The 24,266-nt window shown below is 34.5% G+C and overlaps 1 protein-coding gene across 1 annotated transcript in view; it reads right to left on the bottom strand.

Annotated features, from left to right (window-relative positions):
- The window catches only part of GRIK2 (glutamate ionotropic receptor kainate type subunit 2), a 414,190-nt gene that overhangs the window by 40,896 nt on the left and 349,028 nt on the right, over positions 1–24,266 (bottom strand). The window lies entirely within an intron of this gene.

Consider the following 24,266-nt stretch of genomic DNA (forward strand, 5'->3'; position numbering starts at 1 on the left):
GCTACTCCTGAGCAATTCTGAAAACTTAATCCAAAATGTAGCAACTTGAAGCTATCAAAGTATTCATAGATGGCAGTATATGGAGGAAACAGTTTTGAGGGAGGAGACAACAACCATTTTATCCATGGTACCTGGCAACAATACTAGAGAAGGATTTTAGCTAAAAGTAACATAGTCTGGCCATACAAATACTGGTTTCCTATTCAAAAGCTGACAAGCTGAAAGTCCTCAATCTGTCTTCTGCTCTGAATAGTCCCAGAAAGCAAAGAAATATTATGTAATGGAAGAGAGGTAGGACAGGAATGAAGGAGACGAGTACTGCTGTGAAACTAAGGAGAAGTCACTTCCTTTCTCTGTACCTCAGTTTCTCCTTTTAAAAATAAAGCTATTACCKTCCCTCATCTTTGTAAGCTGGATGCTTAAGAGATGATAAGCACTATATAAACTGGAGGCACTAGGGCAATAACATTTTCGTATTACGTTTGCCCCAATCCATTCAATAATGTTTCCAACTCAAATGAGTCAAAAAACATTCAATAATGTTAATATTGCCTAGTAAATAAAGTGTAGAAAGATAGTGTGGAGGACTAGTATAATCAGACTTTTCAAGAATTCTTTCATCTTTTAATGTGAGCCTTAAACATAACTTTGCCTTCCGCTCTGGGGGAGATGCTAAACAAAGACTGACACTGGAAACCTTTCTGAAGTTCAGTTGACTGGCAGCCCTAAATTCTGCCCTAGAGGAGAATCAGTAGCATATGTGGAATAAAAAGGGAACATTTATTTAAGAAACAAGATGACTTTTTCCCTCTGCTGCAATACAATCCAAGATTTATTTCCCTATGCCTGGKGACTTAGCAATTCAAGCGTTTCAACTAACTCCAGCTAACAAAACTTTCAGGACCATACATGAACACAATGGTACTGTGCTGAACATGGTATTTTACTAATTGAGAAAGATTTTAGTAATAATAAGGAGGAAAAATATTTTTCTTCAGAATATTATGAAAATGTGCAGAAGAGGGTGGACCAAACCAATATGGTCTCCAAGCAAATATGAGTCTCTGCTCATAGGTTTTGGCCTAAAAATCAAATAATTCTTGCGAGYACTTAATATACACTGCAGCAAAACATACTTTAAGCACTACCCATCAGTTCTATAGAATCAAAATTATTATGTCATACAGAAAGAATGGAAAATTAATGTTTTCCAGTACTTGAAAATTTTGCCAAGTATCTATATCATCATTTATTTTTTCACCGTATAGTCTTTACCCCAACAAACAAAACAAAAATACTACAATGAGAATGAAGCATTTATACTTCACTTAGGTCTCAGAGATCATCACCAGGATGGAAACACAATAGAAATGGGAATGTTTGTTCTCGAATAGCATTACAGCACGTGTATATATAGCATCCTCTAAATATAATATCCTCTAAAGGACAGAGAGTATTCATACTGTGATGACTGATTTAATCAGCTAAGATKGAGTCACAACTTCTACTGAAAAGGAGCAACACTTGTGACCTCAAAGGTCACAAACAAAATAAAAGAAAGGAAAACTTTTGCTTAGGACAGCCTGCTTGTTGGAATAATTAAAACAAAAATCATAYCAAAATTTTACATATGATTTGAGAGACTGTAGAAAACAATGCAAAACCTAGAAAATTGGTGCACAGAGCCCTCCATTGTTGTGAATACAAGAATGATAGGAAGCACATAGTGGCCTTTCACAATTTTCTCATGTAGGCTAAATATTACAATGCCCTCRTACTATTTTCTTCCATTCTTAAAAGAAAAAAAAAAACAGAATTGAAATGATGCCAGGGAAAATAGACCATATACCTGTAACTACCAAATCATTAAATTGTAAGCTATAGTTTAGCAGTTCTTAAAAAAAAAAATGTATATTTGTTTTATGCACAACAGGGAGTGATTTGCCTGAGGAAAAAAAAATACTTTTGATTCAGGGAAATATAGCTACAAATGGTTTTCCTCTGTTTGGCAAAATACTGAGCAGACTCAACAGGCTAAAACCGAGAAGCCAGAACAATCAAAAGCATCAGGAGCCCATTTGACATTGAACTAAAGAGAATACACTCCARCATGTACATATTGCTTCTGGTGGTTATGACTGTGTCATTCATACTGATAGAAGCAGATGCTGCAATTTAGATCATGTTTCCATCTTCTTTTTGTGCAAATCAATTTGGTTAATCAACTTATATACTCCATCAATGAAGTGCATTGTCTTATCTGGGTTAGTTCACCATATTGTCTGATCTAACTGGAAATCAATGTCTGGAAAGCCAAACTAACTTGAAATCAGCTGGAAATGATGTCTGTATAAGATAACTTGTGATGACATGATTTATTACGCTTGTGTTCCCTCAGTAATGCTGAAGATAAGAAAGCTGCCTATGCTTTGTAACATTTGAATTTCACTGGAATACAAGAGAACTAACCAACAGCAGAGCTGGAACTGAAGAGGTTAAGCAAATCAAGAATCTCCTCTACCTGGCGCACAAAATGGTAGCTCTAACAGTGACATTCAGACGATGCCATCAGTGACATACACAGCATTCATAAATTAAAGATTACTMGAAGATAACAGTTTGCGTCAGAGATGATGAAAGAAAGCATGGTGAAGGCTCTAAATTAGTCTAGTGCAATGTGTATCTGTGAGGCTGGAAACAGGAGGAATTATTGTTAGTAATATGTTACTGCTCTATCCTGAAGTGCTGGCCAGGAAAGACAAATGTCTAAGCAGTGAGACACTAGAGCACAAGGTTAGAAAAATATCAGGATGATGAATGAACGCCAAAATAAACAAAGATCAAAGGACAAGGAACCAGACCTCATGATACAACACAAGATAGGATAAATGAACAGCAAAAAAATGTGCCAAGCAAAATCTGATCTTTTTCTACAAAGGACTGTACAGAAGCCCCTTTTACAAATACATTAACGGAGAATTTTCTTTTACTGATATCATTTGACTTTCCTAGTTTCTACAGACATTTGCRTGTCATGGACAATGGCTCAGCTATGCCCGCATCCATGCAATATCTTAATTCAAAAGAAGCTGCAATAACAAAGACTAAAGGTCTAAAGGACTAAAGGATACAATCTGAATTTCTGAGGGAAAATATGGAAACCAAGCTCATGCCTGACTTATGTGTTTRTGCTGGTAGGAAGAATGATACATAAAAAGTGCATTCATAGACACTCATCTATATGGGTCTTCTAGCAAGGTGTTTGACATAGTCTCCTAAAATGTCCTTGATGATAAGTTGGTAAGATATGGACTGGAAAGATCAACCACCCACAGGTGGAGAACTGGCTATCGAGTTGAACAGGAAGAGTTAATAGCTCAAAAAGCTCAAAGTCAAACTGGCAACTGATCATGAGCCGAGTTCCTCACGGGTCAATATTTGGTCCAATACTATTCAATATCAAAGAATTTAACAGGATAATGGGATTGAATGCACCCACATCAAGCTATCCACAGATGACATCAACTAGGAGGAGAGGTAGTTAGGCTAGAAGAAAAAGCTACCATACAGAGAGACCTCAACAGGCCAGAAGATTAGGCTAACAAAAATTGCATGATGTTTWACAAAGATAAATGCAAACTCCTGCATCTAGGACAGAGTAATCCCAAGCATCAGTACAGGCTGGGRACTAACTGGAAGGAGTGTATCTTGGCAGAAAAGAATCTAGGGACCCAAGTGGACAGCAAGCTTAACATAAGTCAGCAGTGTGTCCTCGTAGCAATGAAAACAAACTCTATTCCAGACTCCATCTACAAGAGTACAGCCAATAGAACAAGGTATGTGGCTAGCCTACCCTTTTGGCATGTGTTAGACCACACCAGAAATAGTGTCCAGTTTTGATCCTACCAGTTCAAGAGAGACACTGAAAAATTGGAGAGGATCCAGCAGAGGGCCACCATGGTGACCAAAGGGTTGGAGAACTTGACTTAGAAAGAAAGATTGAAGGACATGGAGCTGCTCAACCTGGAAAAGGAAAGACTCAGCAGGATCTAATCACAGTCTTCCAATATCTAATAAGATGGTTAGAAAGAAGATGAAAGCAGTCTTTCTTCACTAAGCTGCATGTTTACAGGACAAGAGGTAACGGCAAAAGTTGTTGAAGGGAAATTCTGTCTGCATATAAGAAAAAAATCTGCACCCTGGAAAAAATAAGCACTGGAAGGGTTGCCCAGAGAAGTGATGGAATCTGCATTGCTTTTCTGTGATTTCTAAGATCAGCTTTCTTTAAAGCTTTCTTTATCAGCTTAAGGTTACATACAGCCATAAATACTTCCCAAGATTTTTCAATTTATGATGACAATGAGATTTTTATTTTTCCTTTCTTTCAAGAAAACAAAATAAAACATACGACTTCCCTTGCGAAAATCCATTGAGAACTTGTATAGCATACACATCAAGCCAATGACAAGCCTTTAGCCCAGAAAATGTGTGTTTCCTTCAGTCTTTTTCACACCTCAGTTCTTTGAGTCTCAAGTACAGTCATTCCAACTGTTTCATACATAACCCCTTTGAAAAAAAAAAATGAATACTAGTATGGACGACCAAGCTGAACTACCCATATAATAGATTTAGTTTATTCATTCCATGTTCAGATTTGTAAATTTGATGGGGGGTTTTGACAGATACCCTAAATGTACACAGCTTTGTATAAACTAAAAAATACATTTCAAATGTTGTTAGTAACAGTGAAAGCACATATGTATCTCAAAAAAATTCTTTCTAAACATAAAAAGGCTAGTTGTCAAATACAGGTGAGGTAGAGATTATAAAAGCTCTTCTTATGGTCCACAGCTGCTCTAACACACTTGGAATATGTCTCCAAAATTTTAGGTCACCGAGAAACAAATTTAATTAATAAAATACATTTCAAATTATAGTATGACAAGCTTAAGGCTGAAGGAGTAAACCAGTAGCTTAAGGTAAAGAATATTTCAGAAATGCTAAACTGTCTTCAAGTTTTATAAATGTGAGGAAATTCAAAAATAGGACTACTTGAAAGAATTTGAACACTCATGTAAATGAAAATAAATCACAAGTACAATAAATAGCTTGATCTCTTTTCTGTATTGTCACCAGATTGAAATAGGCAAAGGCTGACTGCTCTGATCTATCAATGATCAATGTTATGTTTGTTTCCTTGTGCTTTTTTTGTACTTCTTGTTTTCGTAATTCATATCTGCCTACACCCATCCACTGACTCCTAGTTTTCAATAAATTTCCAAATTCTTTGAGCGAGTACTGCTTTCTCCAAACACTTCAAAGTTTTTGAAGAGGGCAACAACTGGATCCCGGTCCATTATTTCCCTTTTGAGCTAAACTGCAATATATGTAAAYAATAGTAAATATCAGAAGCAGCTACATGAATCAGAATGGAAGATACCACATTTTATTTATTTTTTAGTTTTTCACAGTATCAGTACCTCTCAAGTTTCCAGRTATTTTACCATTTTAAATTAGTTTAAATTAGTTTTAATAACTAGAGCAATTATAGCTTTAGTTGAAATGCCTTAGCTAATTCTACACTCTAAAATCTAATGCTATTTTTCTGAGGCAGTAGAAGCAGTATATTTACCTATTTTAACAGAGTTAAGTGCATTTAATGTAAAATGTTATTTGGTCTTAGTTGCATATCTGCACTTGATGCTTCCATAACGTGGTATGATGCCACAGAAATTCCAAACAGTGCACTCATATATGTGCAACATACAGTTTTGARTCATACTATAAGGTAAGGTATAGCTTTTACAGAGCACTGTAATCGCTGATATCTTAAGTATACTCAAGTATACTGAAAGCATTACAAATTCCTCCACCTGTGTTGGAAAAAAGACCAGACAAATCAGCTTAACTGTCTTCTACCACCAATCAGACAGATTGTGTTAAGACAAGTGAACTTCTAGGTGTCATTTGATTTTTCTGATCAGATTATCACTGGTTATAACAATTTGCAAATGAATTTTGTAGTACTGTGTATTTTTTATGTCTCCTAGAACTATAACACTGGCAATTCTTCAGGCATCAAAGAAAAGTCTAAAAGACTCCCTTTCCTTTTTGTCAGACTGGTCTCATTGACTCTGACCTCAGGGCTCTTTTTTTTTTACATATTTTTCTTCTTTTTCTTCTTTTTTTCTCTATTTTTCCGTAAAACTGCTGAGGCCTGAAAACCCTTAAGTGAACTAGCCGATTTAGATTTTGATGTGTCAGCACAAAAACAATAAAACCAGTGCRTACAGCGCTCTCTCCTTTGTAACGGCAGTTTTCATGGTCCATAGAGCACAAATGAAAAAAGGTAGGAAAGGTGTTCCTGCCAAGAATGGAGCTACAAGGAATGAAAAATGCAGTGCTACRAAAAAGCCATTTTTACTCTCTCCTCGATTGTGCTGATTTTTTGTTTTAAAAACCAAAGGTTTGGAGAAATGTTAAATATTTAAAGTAATTTATGAATAAAAAAATTAATGCTATTGAAATAGGACTTCACTATCAGCTTTGACCTGGAAATAAGTAAGTATTTTATTGCTCTAAAACGACTAATGGATTCCAGAAAACTTCCTTCCCTTTTACATCAGAATGATTTATAGTCCTCTRCTGGATTATAATTAATGTCACAACTGTTCTTTTTATTAAATACTGTAGAAGATGGCAAGTGTGATATTCTTTCACACTTCTGTAGGTTTCTTCTTTTTATAAATAGAAATAAGACATTACAGAAGTTTAATCTTCTTTTAAAGAAAACATGATATTCTGCGTGCTTCTTAWAGTGAGCTTCTGTTCACTTTGCCTGTTGTCAGATACAAACTGCAATACAAAATTTCACATTTGGTTACTCTTTACCTGAAGTGAGTGAATAATTCATAATTATATGAATAACCTCTGCAAGTTGGAACTGTGCATGAAGTTCACAATGACAGCTTTAGATGTTTACCTCAAACAGGGGAGAATTTGTCATAATGACATATATTTAAAAAAAATTTAATAACATCATCTACATTGGCATGGGAGATGTTTTTGTAGCACTCAAAATAAAATTAATATGCACTATGCCCAAAACACTTTACTGTTGTTGTGATTTGAAAGAACACATCAGGTAGTATAAGGAATCAAACTCAGCACTCAAAATCTTCTCAGATGGAGAAAAGTGATAGAAAGCCCCCTATTATTCGTTAATTTGCTGCCCAAAATAGTTAGGAATAAATATTATGTCTTTATTTTCGCGGAGTTCTGAAACTTAACTGCAGTTCCATTATCACTTTTTTCTTTTGGTACCTGGCAAGGAGCAGCATTAACATTAGTTATTGGCTGTAATCACAGTCATCAGAATCAGTCTAGTGGCACCAATACAGGTTGGCATGTTTTTTGCCCAGTAGCTTCCCTCCACCAATTCTGTTGTCAGACCTAAYAAAATACTGAATACCAAAAATGGGTAATAATTGAGAGTATTTCTTCAAAAAATATCTCATGTAAAACACTTGCCAGCTATAGTTTAGCAGAAGCTTAAACTGAGGTGTTTTGCAGAAAATGAGATTTGGGTTTAGCATCCTGTACTTTTTTATGATAGTAAATAAATTACCAACAACACTGGAACATATGTGCTAGATAAGAACAGCTGAGTCCCTCTCTCTGTAATCATCTGACCTTGGTCACTAGAAAATTGAGTTAATTCAGGCAAAGAGGATTGATGCCATATGTGATTCATATCAAAGGTACAGAGGACTGGTAAGGTACTGATCTGAAAAACAGTTTCTTTGTTAGCAAATCTGTCAGATCTTGGAATAATTCTGGCAGTTTTATCTTGAAACATCTGTAGTCTCCTAAACAACATACTTGAGGTGATAGGCAATGTAACACTTAAGCAGCTGCTTTCCTCCAACAACTGAGAGGTTAAAAAGGAATTTTAAGTATCTGGGATGACATACTGCAATAAAACCAAACTGATTGCTGAAGAATACATTAGCTTCATGGAAATGAATGAAGGTATGCTATCCTAGTCATCTATATCAAAAACATTTGCAGTTGCTGAGTTGTAAGATGTACTTTCAAGTACATTTTTAGCAGTGATCATAAAGCCCCTACCTAACTTTCAGAAGCTGATAGGGAAAGAAAATAAGTTGTAGTACTGACAGACTTGCATAATATGCAGAAAGCCAGAATAAGACACAATCAACGTGTTTAATTGCACACCACAATTTGGACATCTATGATAAGTGAGAACAGGCAGTGTTAACACAGCTGGCAATGTAGTTTAACAGAGCAAGGGATATAGTATAGCTTCTGAAGACCATTAAAGTTCTGCAAAGGCAGAATTTGTTGAAAAATTAAAACTTGTTGCAGCCAAAGATAGCAAGTATATRCTAGAATAGAGGGAGGATTCCCTTTCCAATATTATTAACTATTTTATCCCAGTTTGGTCAGYGGGACACTGTCAGAATTAGTGGGAATTAAGTAACTGGGAATTCTCAAGAAAAGAAAAAGGAAACTCACCATCAGTTTATCAGTTTGATTATTCAGTGACTTAAATCAGTTACATTAGTGCTTTCTGTTAAATAATACACCAAGACTCAGCCAATGTACTCCACTATTTCTCCACTATTTCTGTGCTAAACTAATAGTTACTCTATTATTGTTTATTACAAATTTCTTATGTCTTAATAGATAACTGAGCTATGCAGAACTTAAAGAAGAAAAAGACAATTTTGAGTAGGATTGTTGGGTGTGGTCTTCTGAAGCCACTAAATACAAAATTCCAGCAATTCGATATGTTTCTGTGGAAACAAAAAGCAAAACAGATGAAAAATTCATGTATTGTATTTCCACTGGGCCAGGTGCTTTTAGATGTCTACCTACAAAAAGATGCAGTTTGCAGTTTCAGTAGACCACYAGTTACTATTATCATCCGTAAGATTAGATTAGATTGGACTTTACATTGCAAAAGTAATTTTAAGTGCATCTGAAATCTGTGGTAAGACATACTGATTTCTGTGACAATGACAATGTCAATGAAAAGTGATCTATCATGTCTGAAYTGTGAAGAGTTTATCATATTGTATGGCCTGGGCATTATAACCTGAAAATGTATGTTCCACCCCCGTTAGTTGCCCTGAAAACCTGGAAATATCATTATGAAAAATACTCTACTCTCTTATTTCTTCCCATTCTCAGCTTTTTATGTCTGCATATATGAGGCAAACATAAGCCCAAATATATTCTAATAAAAGTCCAAATATATTCTAATAAATTTCACCTTCAATTCCAGAAATTAAAGTTAAAATGATGCTAATATTTAGGTGTATCAGCCAAAACAAGTAGATAGGCTGCTGTGACCTTCCCTTAACCCCTACATCATTTTTTTTTGCTCCATTAATACATATGGTAAGTACGTATATCAATTGAGAGATAATGTAAAACTTCCTTTACAAAGCTAATAAGCTACTCTGATGTTTGTTATTTACATAAATATTGTACAAATTAGAGAAGAGAAAGAGAACAATATAAATATGCACTTCTCTTACTTTCTCCAAAAGTTGACCCTTCTTCAAAACTTAGTAAATTAATACTAGAGAAAACCAAAACAATTTCTTCCCCAAAAGAAATCTTAATATTTCAGCAATTGCAGGTATCCTAAACTGGAATGAAAAGTAGAATAAGAAACTTTAGTAGTGTGTATACTACGCATTCAACAGCATTTTCTAACTGGAGGGCAAGTACTTTACTCTTACCAATCTTCATTTATACTTATATATATAAAATATATTTATATACTATATATATTTATATATAACATATATAGGTATAATATACTGTATATATTTTATATATATAAGTATATATTATATATATAATATTTAGTATATTTTTWTATATATATATATTTGATAATTTGATTTTGCTTTATGTTTATTTGACAAAGTTCCCGAGAACCTTTCAGGAAGGTGCCAATTTACTGAAGATATATGGGAAAAGCATGTTCGTGTATTGGTGCACGGRGTTATTCCTCCCCAGGGGCAGGACTTGGCATTTTGCACTGTGGAACTTCATAATGTTCTCATCAGCTCATTTTTCCAGYTTGCTGAGGTCTCTCYGAAYGGCAGCACAACTCCCCGGTCTCTCAACYATCCCTCCCAGTTTTATATTCTCTTCAAACTTGCTAAAGATGTACTCCATCTCATTGTGCAAGTCATTAATGAAGATGTTAAACRGTACTGGACCCAGTACAGACACCTGGGCATACCACTGGTGACAAGCCTCCAGCCGGACTTTGGGCCACTGATCACAATCCTTTGAGCCCAGCAGCTCAGATTTCAGTTCACTTCACTGAACACTTATCTAGTCCATACTTCATCAGTTTGTCAATAAGGATACTATGGGAGACCACATAGTATTAAAAGCCTTACTACAGTTGAGATTAACAATATTCATTGCTCTCYTCTCATCCACCACCAATTGACTTCAGCACGAAATCAATTTCATATTAAATCAATCATCTGTCTTCTAAATTTAGGACAATATTGTCTCCTAATCTCCACTCTAATAGAACYTTTTTCTGTGATCCAGTAACTCCAYGAATAAAGTAGCTCTTCTTGGTGCTTTGCCCAAGAGAAGAATAGGGAAGTACTACTGAAGACAGAAGAAAATACTACATATGGGGGGGGGGGTGCTATTAGTATCACAAACACATAGTGCAGTATGTTCCCTGCCTGCTTCACTGTGTCAGACATCGGTCTTACTCTAAATAAGCTATGTGACAGTCAGTCAATCAGTTTTAAGACACGACTTACCAGCTTTACACTACACGCTAGAAGGTACTGTAGAGTGATTACACTACAGCATTAGTAAACTTTCTAACTCAGCTTTATAGATAAAGCCCAAAGATAGGCTAGGATTGTAGAATCTGCTATATCATCAGCCCTCATGTTGTCCTCTGCCGCTCACGTAGGTATCCTTCACCAAGGATGTAAAAATATATGGAGGTTTTTTTGCTCTTTTCTTAATCTCTCCCCTAGAGYGATTCAGTCTAGAAAAGGCATTTGAAAGAGCTGTAGAAAAGGTCTCTTTATACTGGAATTAACATAATGCTTTGGAAAAACAGGGGGTTCTTGATGTATTAGAGAGACATTTTGCTTGCATCTTCTTCCTTGCCTATATTTTCAAGTACAAAAGGTAAACATTTATCTCCAGAAGTAGAATATATCACTGCACTGTTTTGATAGAGGTAATGACTTGGTTTAAGGCCCTATTCATTTTTACTTTCCTTCTACCTTTTCTACTGTTTATAGATGCTCGATTGCTATCATTTTTAGACAATAAAACAGTACCCCAGCTGCCCCCAGCATATGAGTAGATTTAAAAACTACTTCTTTATTCAGGCTTAGGAAGTTCATTTTCTTTCCTCAAAACCAAGTTCTCATAATTCTGTTTGATCTTTCTCCAGAATTTTCCATTGCTTTCTTCCTATTGATTAGGAAAAAAAAGGTTTACTTTATCTCGATATTTCAGTCCCGAGTGTTTGTCTTAAAAAGCTYTACAGAGAATTCATTACAACTTGCCCACTAYGCCTTAGCAATCTGAATCTGATTTTGTGASCTTTATGTCTTGCTTTTAAAATTTCAGTCTGTTTTAAATCACTACCTTATTTTTTTTCCATTTGCCTGCATTAAAATACTTGCTGTTCACCTCAACTCTTTTGACCCTCACTCATATATCCTATGATTAATGCCTAAAGTAGAGATGTACTAAGCATTTGCATTGACCAGCTCATTAGTTTTTTCTTTGTTTTTTTTTTCTTTGAGTCTTTTTGATGTGTATGAATTTGCTTCAGACTGCAAGCTGACAAGAGGCTTATGGCTATCTTATTTTCTCCCCCTTTAAGCAGGCTTTATCTAAGCAATACCAAATACTATAGCTGCAGTGCAGTATCTTTTCTTCTGGATTGCAGGGCAATCCATTTACTCAAAGTATCAAGTGATGGAGAAGGGACTAATATGAGCTCATGCATAAATTTACTCATCTTTGGGATCAACCTTCTGACCTCTGTGAAAACTATGATTAAGCTCTTTCTTACTGTCCACACAGTTGTCCTAGACTGATTTATAGTTTATATGTTAGTCTGCTTCCTTGTTTTTATCATCCAYTAATATGAATATGTAGCACTGAGAGAGACACAAGAAAGCTAGCAAATCACATTCATTAATGGATATAATGTACACCAACTCACTGAAACCATCATTAAAAATTCTTTTGATTTCCTTAGCTATCCTGCAAGCAACAATTATTTTTTAGTTCCTCTAATTCTAACACTCACAAATTGATACTGAATTTATAGTCTTTTTAATATTTTTGCTTGACTAAACTTATGTATATTTTTGCAGATTCAGAACCTTCATTTTCTAACAGAAATTTAATTTTCCTGATTTTACAGGAAATTTTGTCCTTTAAAAATTACAACCTGAAACAAAGGGAAAGACCTACTACATGTTATGTATGTCAAACATATYAATTGTGCATGCGTTGCATCCTCTGGATTCAACTGGTATAGATACTAACATTTCGAAAAAGGAATTTCCATAGGTACTTTATATTTTTGAGGAGCTGTATGTGGAGGATGATATTATTTTGCAGCTGTAGAATAATAAAAGCTTATATTTGATTATGCTTGTGGATCCTTAGCTGAACTCCAGCCACAGCTAGCTAGTTTGGTATGGGATGCAAACAATGCTCACAAAAAATAAAATAAAATAAAATAAAAGAAAAGAAAAATAAAATAAAATAAAATAAAATAAATCAGGGAGAAATAAAAGACATATTTAAGTGAATTCTTACAAATATAAATATTATGGACCTCTGACATGATACTCACTCAGACAAAATTTCTTTATATTTGTGTTTTCCACTAAATGTTTCAGTAATTTGTTAAAACACTTACTCAACACAGAAAATCATTGATCTTTTCAAATCATACCCACAAACCGAGCAGTCAATGCCTTTTATTCATGCCACTGTGGTGTAGATTGGCTAGAACATGGTAATGTTGGTAAAATAGCCATCATTCATGRCTGAAATATGAAAAGATATCACCAGAAACATAAGCCATAAAGTCAGAGACTTGGAAACTGAAAGACACAGAAAGAAGACTTRGAACTCAGAGAATAAGACTTGTGTTAATGGAAACATGAGTTTGTGAGCACTCTTTATTCACTGATACTCTCCTTAGCCAATACTGGAAACTGYTATGTTATTTTGACAAGCAAAGTGACTATACTGAAATAGTTGTATCCATTCTCCTAGGTATGCCTAGGTTAGGGGAAAGACATTTTTTTCTTAAAGAATAAGCTAGCACATTGTCTCTGAAGCATCTTTAATCTCCACGACACAAAATGAAGAACATTTTCTAAATGATCAAGTTGAAGCCTTTACTTGGATAACATTGGACAGATTCTTTACTTTTCCACCGAGAAATTTTTGAATTGTCACATAGTCTCAGAGAAAAATCAACTTGGTCAAATYTTCTGTGCCAAAAAAAGAATCTGAAAAATTATTAGCCTTCTAAAGATGCTCTATTCTTGTTGTTATTGTTGTTTTTTTTTTCTTTTGGGGGGTAGGAGACTGTTCCAGAAACTTTTATTTAGAACAGTAAGCTTAATTATTTCTGCAAAAGCCAAAAAAATATATATATACTATGAAGTTATCTTTATGAAATGTTGYAGTTAACCTAAATGGGTTATTTTCTTTAGTTTAGATTTCCTCCCAGATGGTCAATCCATGACAGTTTTATAGGTTTTGCCTCTGTCAGAAATCTAGGATGAGGAAAATGTTTTAATACCTAATTTTGATATCTAAAACATCTCTACAGAGCAGGAAAATCAGAATAAAATGATAATCAATACGCTGTTGCCATACATCCATTAGTATCCTTTCTAATGATCCATGACAACTTTCCATATCTATCTATCTATCTATCTATCCAGATCTATCTACGCATATATAGATACATGCTTCTCTCTCTATGCATGTTTATACATGTACATATTTACATTCATGTATATACATGTATATACATATATATACGTAGCTGCAAATGTATCTATACGTAGCTAAATGTACATATGCACACACACATACACACACACRGCCTTGCAGTACAATTGTTAAGATTTGCTGAATTCTAACTGCAGTAAATCTGTACAATACTCGGATTTACATTCGGTGATTCACAGTGATTCTGCTATATTCAACTAGCTAAACTGCCTTCCACAGATCCATTAGCATTTCTGCACATTTCTTCCTTAAGATATCTCCTTATACATCTGTGAAGGTCTGCAGAAGAGAGATCATGTAGAAGGGCTGAAACTCTCTCCTTTGAAAGCTCTTAGGAAGTAAACTACTCATGATCCATTCAAGTAGATGCCTTAAGGCTGGAAAGCTAGAGGTCACCTCAGTAGGATATAATTCTGTTTTGGGAAAATATTGACATAGCAAAATTTCTTCTAGTAAAGGAGACGAGTTATATTCTTTTTTCTTGATTATAACTTAATAAGATGAAGTAAGATGTTAAAAGAGAGAGCCAAAATGAAATATGGTGATCTTACACAGCATCATACACTCAACAGGTCACTCCTTTTGCATATAAGAGACCTGCTTCCCACACCTGACTGAAGGGAATTGCTTAAAACCCTCTGCTGTATAGTAAGTTTCTCTCTCTTGTGATGGAGGAAAAAAAAATGTTAGAAAGAAAGGCATTCCTGGACATGACTACGTCTCCTGGCAAAAGTTTGGCTGAAATAGACCTTTCCATTAAGGCTTCTGTTTTGGACAAATAGGCATTGTCTGAAAAAATATATTGCCAAAGCCATGTTTCTCATTTCACTCCTGGGTTTCAGACCTAAGGCCTATTTTCAGCTCACGTCAGGCATTTAAAAGTCAGGCATCTAAACTGAACCTTCCGTGTAGGCTCCATATATTGTCCATGGAGAGAGACAGGAGTCACATCCATGAGGGCAATTCACTCTCCCTGATTTTAGCATTTGTCTTTGCACTATTTATATTATTTCCCTCTAATGTTTCTCTCTCTCCCCATTAACTATAAAGTCAGCACAAGTACCCAGCTTCAACTAGACACAGAACTTTTAGACTGCTCCAGAAAAGGGAGATGGGATTCACATCAGTTTTCACCGTCATGAACTCCAAATTTCATAGATTTTTAATTTGATTTTTGTAACAGGTGAAAAAGCTCATAGGGCTTTAACCTTGACATTTCTAATGTTTTTTAACCAAGCTTAAGTGCCTGTATCAATGTTTATAAATAATATATAAATATTCAGAGAATGCCATAAAATTAATTTGATTATAGAAGTAAGGGYGCACAGGTGCAGCTCCCACACACACATCAGCTCCCACACATGCATTCAATTTGAGCCTAACTCTAACAAAAATGAAAAACTCTTTGCTTACCTGACTGTTTATAAACATCTTTCTATTTGCCTGTCATGCTCAGTGTGAAATATGAGCACTGCATTTTTTGTCTGGATTTTAAAGACAGGATGATAGAAGAGTAGAGCGACAAAAAGGMAGAACCCAAAACACCAATGCTGAGATATCAATAATTTCAACAGAGATATTTCATTTAGGACCAGACAAAGAAAAGACTTGACAATTATCTAAATACATTACTAGAATTCTAATTCTTAGAGATATGTCAGCTGCTATTCTAAGACTGTCATTCTAAAAATAATTATTGTTATTAAGTAAATCTTTTTTTTTCACCAGACTAATTTGCATGTTTTCAATAATATAGTGAACAGAAGTGTATGAGAAAGGAAAGTAGACAACTAYTGTTGCTCTCTGAAGAGACAGCATCTTTTACTACATCTATTATTGCTATGCAACCTCACTGACTGCAACAGTAGCTGTTAGCGGAACAGTGTCTAGATATCCGTACCATAGTCCTTATTTTTTTATGTAAACAAAGAAAGATATATGGCAGATATTTAATGAGTATCTGTAAATGAGCARATACCTATGGTACAGTGTYACCTTGAGTGGCTAAGAAAGGGAGTTGTAGCAAGAAATAAGCTGGGCATGTCTGTTTGCTAGTACCAAGCTCTGTGAAGCCTTGTGGATGAAAGAAAGAAGGTAGTTCAGTGATTTGATAGAACAAATAGTCAAGAAGAYGCACTTTAAATAGTTTCCAAGGTAACTGGCTCTGAGCCTGGAATCTATAAATACGGGTACAAACAGGTTTCCAACTCTGAGCTAGAAGACAAACAATGCAAAATAAATAACAAAGAAGAGAAGACAGTTGAGTGAAAGAATATGAAAAATACTGCTTAATGAAAAACATCAGTAGAAGAATTCCAAAAAATTACCACATATCCGTGGTAGTTTGAAAAATAAGTCCTTTCACTTTCTTTGTATCCAACTAGCTGTAAGATAGTAAGTGTACATCTTCACATTAAAAAAACACTTCTTCTATAAATAGATCTATTATTTGTTAATGTATCATTTGCTAACACTTATTACTTAACCTTTGCCTTGGTTTAGCAGCAGGAAATAGAGAAGAAATATTTCTGCAAAATTTCAGATTTTTTTAACATATTCATAATTAGCATGTAATAGATTAGACCACAATATGATTGGACAGTATTGTATGCTTTTGCATATAAACATTTGAATACAAGGCAAAGCAATTGTTATTTGAATGTTAAAAACATTCAATGTTTTTAACATTCAAATAACAATATCACTTTCAAATGGCCAGTGCTTAAGTACAGGTTACCTACTTGCTTCARAACTAATGCTATTTTTCACCATTTTAAAAATTACAAAATTAACTAGAAGAAAGTAGTATTTCTAGTCTTCAAATAAGAGTCATAAATAGCTTTTATTTTAAGGTGATAACAGGTCACTTGCTTAGAAGAATTTAACTGTGTCCCACATATATGATTGCATATTTGAAATATCTGTAATTATTTAAAAATAGTTCTGCATCATTAAGACCTGACATATATAACATTGCCTTGCTTTTTCTATACTTCTTTTTGTTCAAGAACCCTAATATTAAAGCACAACTATTGCATACAATATTCATATAAGAATATGTACAATTCTCAAACTAAAAGTTTCAAATGATTTTAGCTTATTTACTGCTTTTCCCTTTATTCAATTCCCTTTACTGAAGATCTACTGCAGGTTGTTAAACAACCATTAAACAAGCTGCTGAATATTTGTTTGCATATATTTTGCTAGACATATAGATATTTGATAAATATCTGTTTATATATACTTCTATGAAAAAAATCAAATTTTTTACAATGACAAATTATTTTTCTTCCTACAGTTAGTATATCTTCATTAGATATACATCTTACATATACTTCTGCAGTTACAAAATACACAAGAAAACATTTCTGAACATCTGAAAAGAAAGCAAAATAGTGATAGTTTCGTGCTCTGGTCTACACCTGTCAGCATGGGTACCATATATGTTCAATGCTAACACCTACTATGGCCATACAATCACATCTTCCTAAAATTTCATCCTAAGATCACTGTTAACGTCAACATTAGAAGAATTTAAGGACAACAACACACCATCTTATATAACAACCTATGCTCTCAATAATATGCATATATTTATACAAATATATACACAGAATCTCAAAACGTTGCACATTCTTGTGCCAGTCTGCTCAGAATACTTAAAGAGAGAATTCACCAGGACCATTCAGATCCTTAATGTCTAATGYTTTATCTGTATTTCTCCTACAGAAACTGGCAGATGTGAACAAGAACGTCTGTCCTTATTACTGCTGTCCTTTTTAAGGATATAATATATCAGAGCTAGGATCAGTGTAGCAAGATGACAGTGCAGGAAGTCCTGCTATGCTTCCTTCCCCTTCTCCATATCTTTCAACTTCCTATAATGAAAAAATATAGCCTATATTAAATCATCAACATAAAGGTCACCCCTTACAGTATAGCTTTGTTTATGTATTGTGATAAATTCACAAGGAGTGTCTTAGCACTTTACCCAGGGCTTGCTGGAAGGCAATGTGATGAATCAAACATTAAGAGGCCCCAATTTTGGTCCACTATTTCTATATGGGTTTCATTCTTAGAAGTTACTTAGAAAAGAATCCATCTTCCATTAATTAGAGAAACAAATGAGTATTATGAGATTGCTTCCTAATATTAGAGTACAATGGTCAAGTCATTAATAATGGCTGGATATTATACTGCTCTTTAATGGTTAGGATGAGTTCAGGCATACCAGGGACAACACAGAGACAGAGGACAAGCAAAGGGTAAACAAACAACTGAGTTATATGTATGCAGTTTATCCTCTACAGCACATGGATTAGCATCTGATACCAGCTGTGAGGTCCAGTATTGATGTACATTGCCAGAACCTTGAAGGAATTCTGAACAAGCAAAACCAAACCCATGCAGCACATTTTGTCAGTGCTCAGTCCCTATTCGCTACAATGTGAATACCCMAAAATAAATGTTGGGAATTTGAAACTTTACTTATAATCTAAAAACTCAAAACATAGGCAAATCTGGTGAAGGCTCCCAGAGCTCCAGGTGGTATCTACTTAGAACAGAAAAGATTTCATGATATTCTATAGATATTTAACTCCTATATGAGGTAATGTGACATGTTACAGGTAGTCAAACGTGGTACTTGCATGTTAATATGGATTACATATATCAGTAGAGTCCCCATTTGTGGATAAACAKGTATTTTTTTCTATAAAATATGACAAGAGACTTGAATCATTTTGAAGTGGGAAGAGACTCTGAGAAGTATAAGGGAACTGTCTCTGTGTCCCTGACTATGACATGCAGGAGCTGAAGTAGGTTTATACAGTCATGTATATCTTGTTAGGACATCAAAAATGTTATCTTTTAAGAAGAAAAAAAATTAATTTATATACAGCCACAGGTATAACAAAACTGTACCACTAGAAGACTGCCAACCTGCTTATGTTTYCCAATTCTTTATGATCTAATGTGGATTCCAGCATAGGACAAAAAATAAAATAAATATGTGAAAAAATATGACTGTGCAAAGATCTTATATACTCAAAAGTTCCTTGTTTATCCAGATATTTTCATTTGAAAGTAGGATTATGTTTGCAATGGCCGTGATAAGAGTCTGCCTGACAGGTAAGTGTGTGGTAAATGATCAGCCTCTGAGCTTGATGCTGAAGTAAATCATGTCTGTGGAAGAGGTACTGAAAAAATTGCAAGAAAGGGCTAACACTGTACATATTTATGCACCCATGCTTTCAAGAGAGGTGACAGCTCAAATTCTCTGAGCCCTACTTGTCAATTCTGTAAACACTGTCAACTGMATTATTTGAAATATACTTTCTTCCACAGCTTTTTTTGTTTGTAAACCAATATACTGTGATCAGCCATTATTAGCTGGGTTTATTACTTTTGTCCTTGACTCAGATCTTTCATGCCTTTTTGGTCAAGAATCAAAGAAATTTTCCATCATGGCTGATACTACCATACTGTAATTTCATAATTTTTAATTGTTGCATTTGCTAATCTTACATTCAAGCAGAATGAACTRCAAACATGAATTGCAAACACATTTATCTATCCATAGTTGTTAGGAAAGGTTAGAAGCAAAGAGTATGATGAAATCAGAACACATCTAATCAAAGATGTCTGTTGTTTTGTCTTCCTTTAACTCTCATTGTATTTCTTGATTTATAGAGTGAGAGTTTCTTACAGCCTTTGAAAATCTCAGTGGTTCCTATTTATTACACATTTACACATTTATTCCTATGGCAAAAGTAGTGTTGTAAGGGCTGTATCATAAACCTTTATAAGTTTCCAATGAAGGAAACATGAAGCAAAATAAAAAAGTCAYCTAGTATTGCTGATGTAGTGAGAAATAAAAAAAAAATCGCTTTCAATGAATTTACAAATGACATTGAGATGGTGATAGAGAGTGAGGATACAGATCACAGATCTCTCAACAGTTTTGACAGTACCAAGTCAACAAGTATTTTAACAAAATCAAAGCAAGAAACAGTATTTACTGCTAGATGGAAACTTGAGAGTTTTACTCCGAAAAGAACTGATTGATCATTACCTATTAAGCTACTGAAAATAAACTTTCAATTGGTCCTATTCCAAAACTAGCTAATRTTATTCTTTGAAGCACAAACTGGGAAACAGCAAACAGAAGTATAAGATCATCAAATACTTCTTTCTTCAATACTGGTGAGGCTGTGCCCTGTTCTGGTAGCTAGAGATTCCACAGGATGCTGTGCAATTGGAAATGGTTCAGAAAAGAGTTCCAAGAATGATTTGTATTCTAAAAATATCCCTTTCAATGAGATTACCATACTGAAGGTTAAGGAGTGAAATGATCATGCTCTGTAATTACTTATAAAGGATACTGCCACCATATGCTGAATGCAGCTATGACCAATGCACAACAAAATATAATGAGTTCTGTGTGGAAGAGGAAAAAATTTGTCATTAATATTAACTAATATTAACTAATTATTGGAAAACATTGACACAGAATCAAATTGTCTACAAGAATAATCCTTGAAGCAAAACTATATGACTTCATGTATAAATTGAATGTGTACATGTGCACATATATGCATGTGTATATATATATACACACACACACACACCCCTATATACATAAATATATATATATATGCACACATATATAAATATGTATACACACACACTTAGGCTATCAAATATTGCCCTAGGTGCAAGAGGTTATGTATGTGGTGAGGGAGGTCGATCTACAAAAATAAGTTTTTCTGGGCTATGAATTAATTAATGAATTACTATCCAAAATTATCAAAATTGCTATTGATTCTTGATTTTAAAACATATGTATTTCCAGATACTGCACTAGCCTTTACTTGTATGATTCACCTGAAATAAAACTTACTGGTTACGTGTCAATGTCCACTCCATCCCCAGTGTTCTTGATGTGATAGCGAAAGATTACCCAAAGGTGATAACAGAAAGATGATTGAAGCTAATTGAAGTAAGTTGATTGAAAAGTAACCAGGTAAATTGTCATGTAAATATAAGCAACTTAAGTCAAAAGAAATTTGACAAACTCCCTAAAACCTTAGATTCAGACTTGGCATCACACATGGGCGTATGGATGTTCATGAAACTAAAAGCAACTTGAAATCCTTCCTCCTTTTAAAGAGCTGAATTTAACAAGACTTTGGTAATTCCCTATATTTTTCTACTGTATTTAACAGAATTTAGAGGACAGAATAGAAGGAAAGGAAGAGGACAAGGAGAAGAAAACAATTCTGAAATCTGAATCTCCTGGAGATTCTGAGGATAAATAGTTTATAACTAATCATGTTGCTAACTTCACCCACAAATAGGCATCGATAAGTTTTAYGATGAATAAGTTACTAGGAAAATGCAGAAAGAAGATGTGGAGCAAAMACAGATGAAGCCTGTGTTTTGCATAGATTGAAAGAATAAGATCACTTCTCTATGTCTTGAAGAAAAAACAGCTTCAAAGGCAYGTTAGACAGCTGAGGCCAAAGATACTCATTCCACTATCCCAGGATTTTTGTTCTGAACAACAGGATGGACTTTGTTCCACAAAACCAGATTTGGCCCTTTAAAAAGACATGTCACTGGTCTGAGTATAGCATCAAAGTATCAGACAAACTGCTGGCTGAACTCCTGCTAGGATACGATGCACTGCAGTGGCGAGGGTCAGATTGTTCGATAATAATAAGGGTAAGGGTCTATGGAGAAATGAAAGCTTAAACAGAACAAGTGGCCCAGTGGTACTCTGAAAACCCTCCTAGAAGTTCATCTTCGTTTCACGTTCACAAAGTATAACATTGTATATTTGAGTATATAACAAAATTACTCAAGTAAGTTAAGAGATTTTTCTCACCTCAAAAAGTCGAAACTTGTGTGTTTAATGCCAATTTCACCTATGAGTAACCAAATATTTTGTTAAAGGTTAGGCAGGCTTACTATGTAAGTTTTATCTTAATTCTCCTTTTTTGTTTGTTTTGGATAAAAAAAAATGTTATAATCATTAAGATGCACTTTAAACTTTCAAGGTGTAACTAATCAGGTGTTCAGGTGTGGGAGGAGCGGAACTTCCTTACATGCAGGAAGACTCACACAAAAGAAAAGGCAAAGGCAAATAAGCAACTCTTGGATTACTTAACAACATATTTCCCATGAGAATTTATTGCAGGTTTATTTTTTCCTCTCAAAAATCTTAACTCCTAGTATGTAATATTTTTTGTCACCTCAAGCTGGCTTGAGAATGGAGGAAATAGTTTGCRCAAAGTGCAGGAGCTCAAGTTTCTCAGCACCTGAGGATCCAATACATATAGGAAGACACAGATGTTCAGGTATTTTCATGAGTAGACATAGTGCTAATGTGCACAGCCCTTTCTGATATGTTTACAAGAGAATGTTAGATGCACATTATATTTTACAGCATGGTATTTCTCATTATTAATGGATGCCCACTGGAATCAAAGTAGCAGGGATCTGTGTGAAGAAAGCTGTTGTGTTATGCTAAATCCTGTGTCTTGCAAGTATTAACACGCAGTGGGAAGAACAGAAAAGTGATAAGAATTTTGACTGGTTCAATTCCATTCTAGGAGAAGGAATCTGATGTATAGAAYATACATATACATGCATTATTTATTGTTATAGTAAGTAGATGTTTTAATGTTTAATGGGGCAGGATAACCATATGGATACTGGAATGGGAAGTCTATTACTAAAAAGTTTAAGAAGTCTTAGGAAGTCATTAGGAAGAGCAGAAATAAATAGCCTAACCCTTATTTGATCCCCTTCAAAGAGCTTTAATTTTGACAAGTAACAACACAGAGATTTCCAGCATACTTTTTCCCACTCTTGTGTGAGTCCAGAGARCTTAACTCCTTGATGCTGCTGCTGCTACCTTTCCCCCACTAGTGAAAAATAACAGATCAAGGAAAATCCAATTCCCAGCAGGGTAAGATTAACTAAAAACATTAGGAAATCTYGGAAATAAATTGAGTCTATGACTGTGTTGTTTTGTTCTTGATTCTGTCCCTCTCTTTTCGCCCCTGTTAGTTTTCATATAAGATTTTAACAGAAAATAAAGATGAAATATCCAATTTCGTCAGCTTTCAGCTTTCATTCTTTTTATCATGAGCTTAATGGAGTGAATGGAAGTAAATTTTAGGAGCATCTTCAAGCATGAGATTTTGTCACTGTACATTTTCTGTCACTGCATGGATTGAATCTTGGAAAACACACTGATAAACCTCTGATATCAGTGAGATGAAGAGATTGAAATGAAAGAAATAACCATCTATCAGTTTAAAACATGTGCCTGTTTGCCTGCCTAGGTGTTTTCTCTCTTATTCTTGAAACTATCCAACAGTTGCATATATTACTCTTATTTATTCTAATTTCCTAGTAATTCCATATACAAATTTTCTAAATTTATTCGTGAAACAATGTACATATTTGTCAACCAATATATAAMAGTATTTGTTCTTATTACTACAAGGAAAACAAACTAGTAAATGCTTAATGTGGCCTCCCTAGTGGTCAGAAGTTCCTCAGTGTTAACAGATATCATGTGCTCATAGCTCAAGCAAGTATTAATTACCTATGTTTTATCTATGAAGGAAATTATTTACAACATATTTTGATGTGCTTATATTAGACACAGCAGTGCTGATCTATGATAATTTATCAAGACAGAAAGTCTATTTTACCTTCAACAGGGTAGATGACAGCAGTGTCACTGATATTCAGACTGTCTATTGATAAGAGTTTTCAAGCTCTGGGCAAGTGAACAACTAAAAGCTTACATTTCCCTAAAGTCCCTCTAAAGTAAGTAGGACTACTATATATGTCCTTATGGAAAAGAATTTTGTGAATATCTTTGAGTTTACTCTGAAAAAAGTATTAATGTCTTCAAACTGTTATCTGGCTGCAAAGCAATGTCTTTACACATTAAAGAACATTCTCTATCAATATGACTTGTAGTGAGTTTCCTAGCTAATCACTGTTTTCACACTCACTTGGATAAAAGGTAGCTTTATTTTTATCACTGCAACCTATGAAAGATGTCACACTAACAACCTGCAAAATAATATACGTGTAACAGAATTCTGAATTATTGAGGACTTCAACACCCTCATTTTTCATCCTGAACTTTGCAA

The sequence above is a fragment of the Rhea americana genome, unplaced genomic scaffold (genome assembly GCF_003343005.1).
Source record: "Rhea americana isolate MKP2758 unplaced genomic scaffold, rheAme1 scaffold_25, whole genome shotgun sequence".
NCBI classification, from domain to species: Eukaryota; Metazoa; Chordata; class Aves; order Rheiformes; family Rheidae; genus Rhea; species Rhea americana.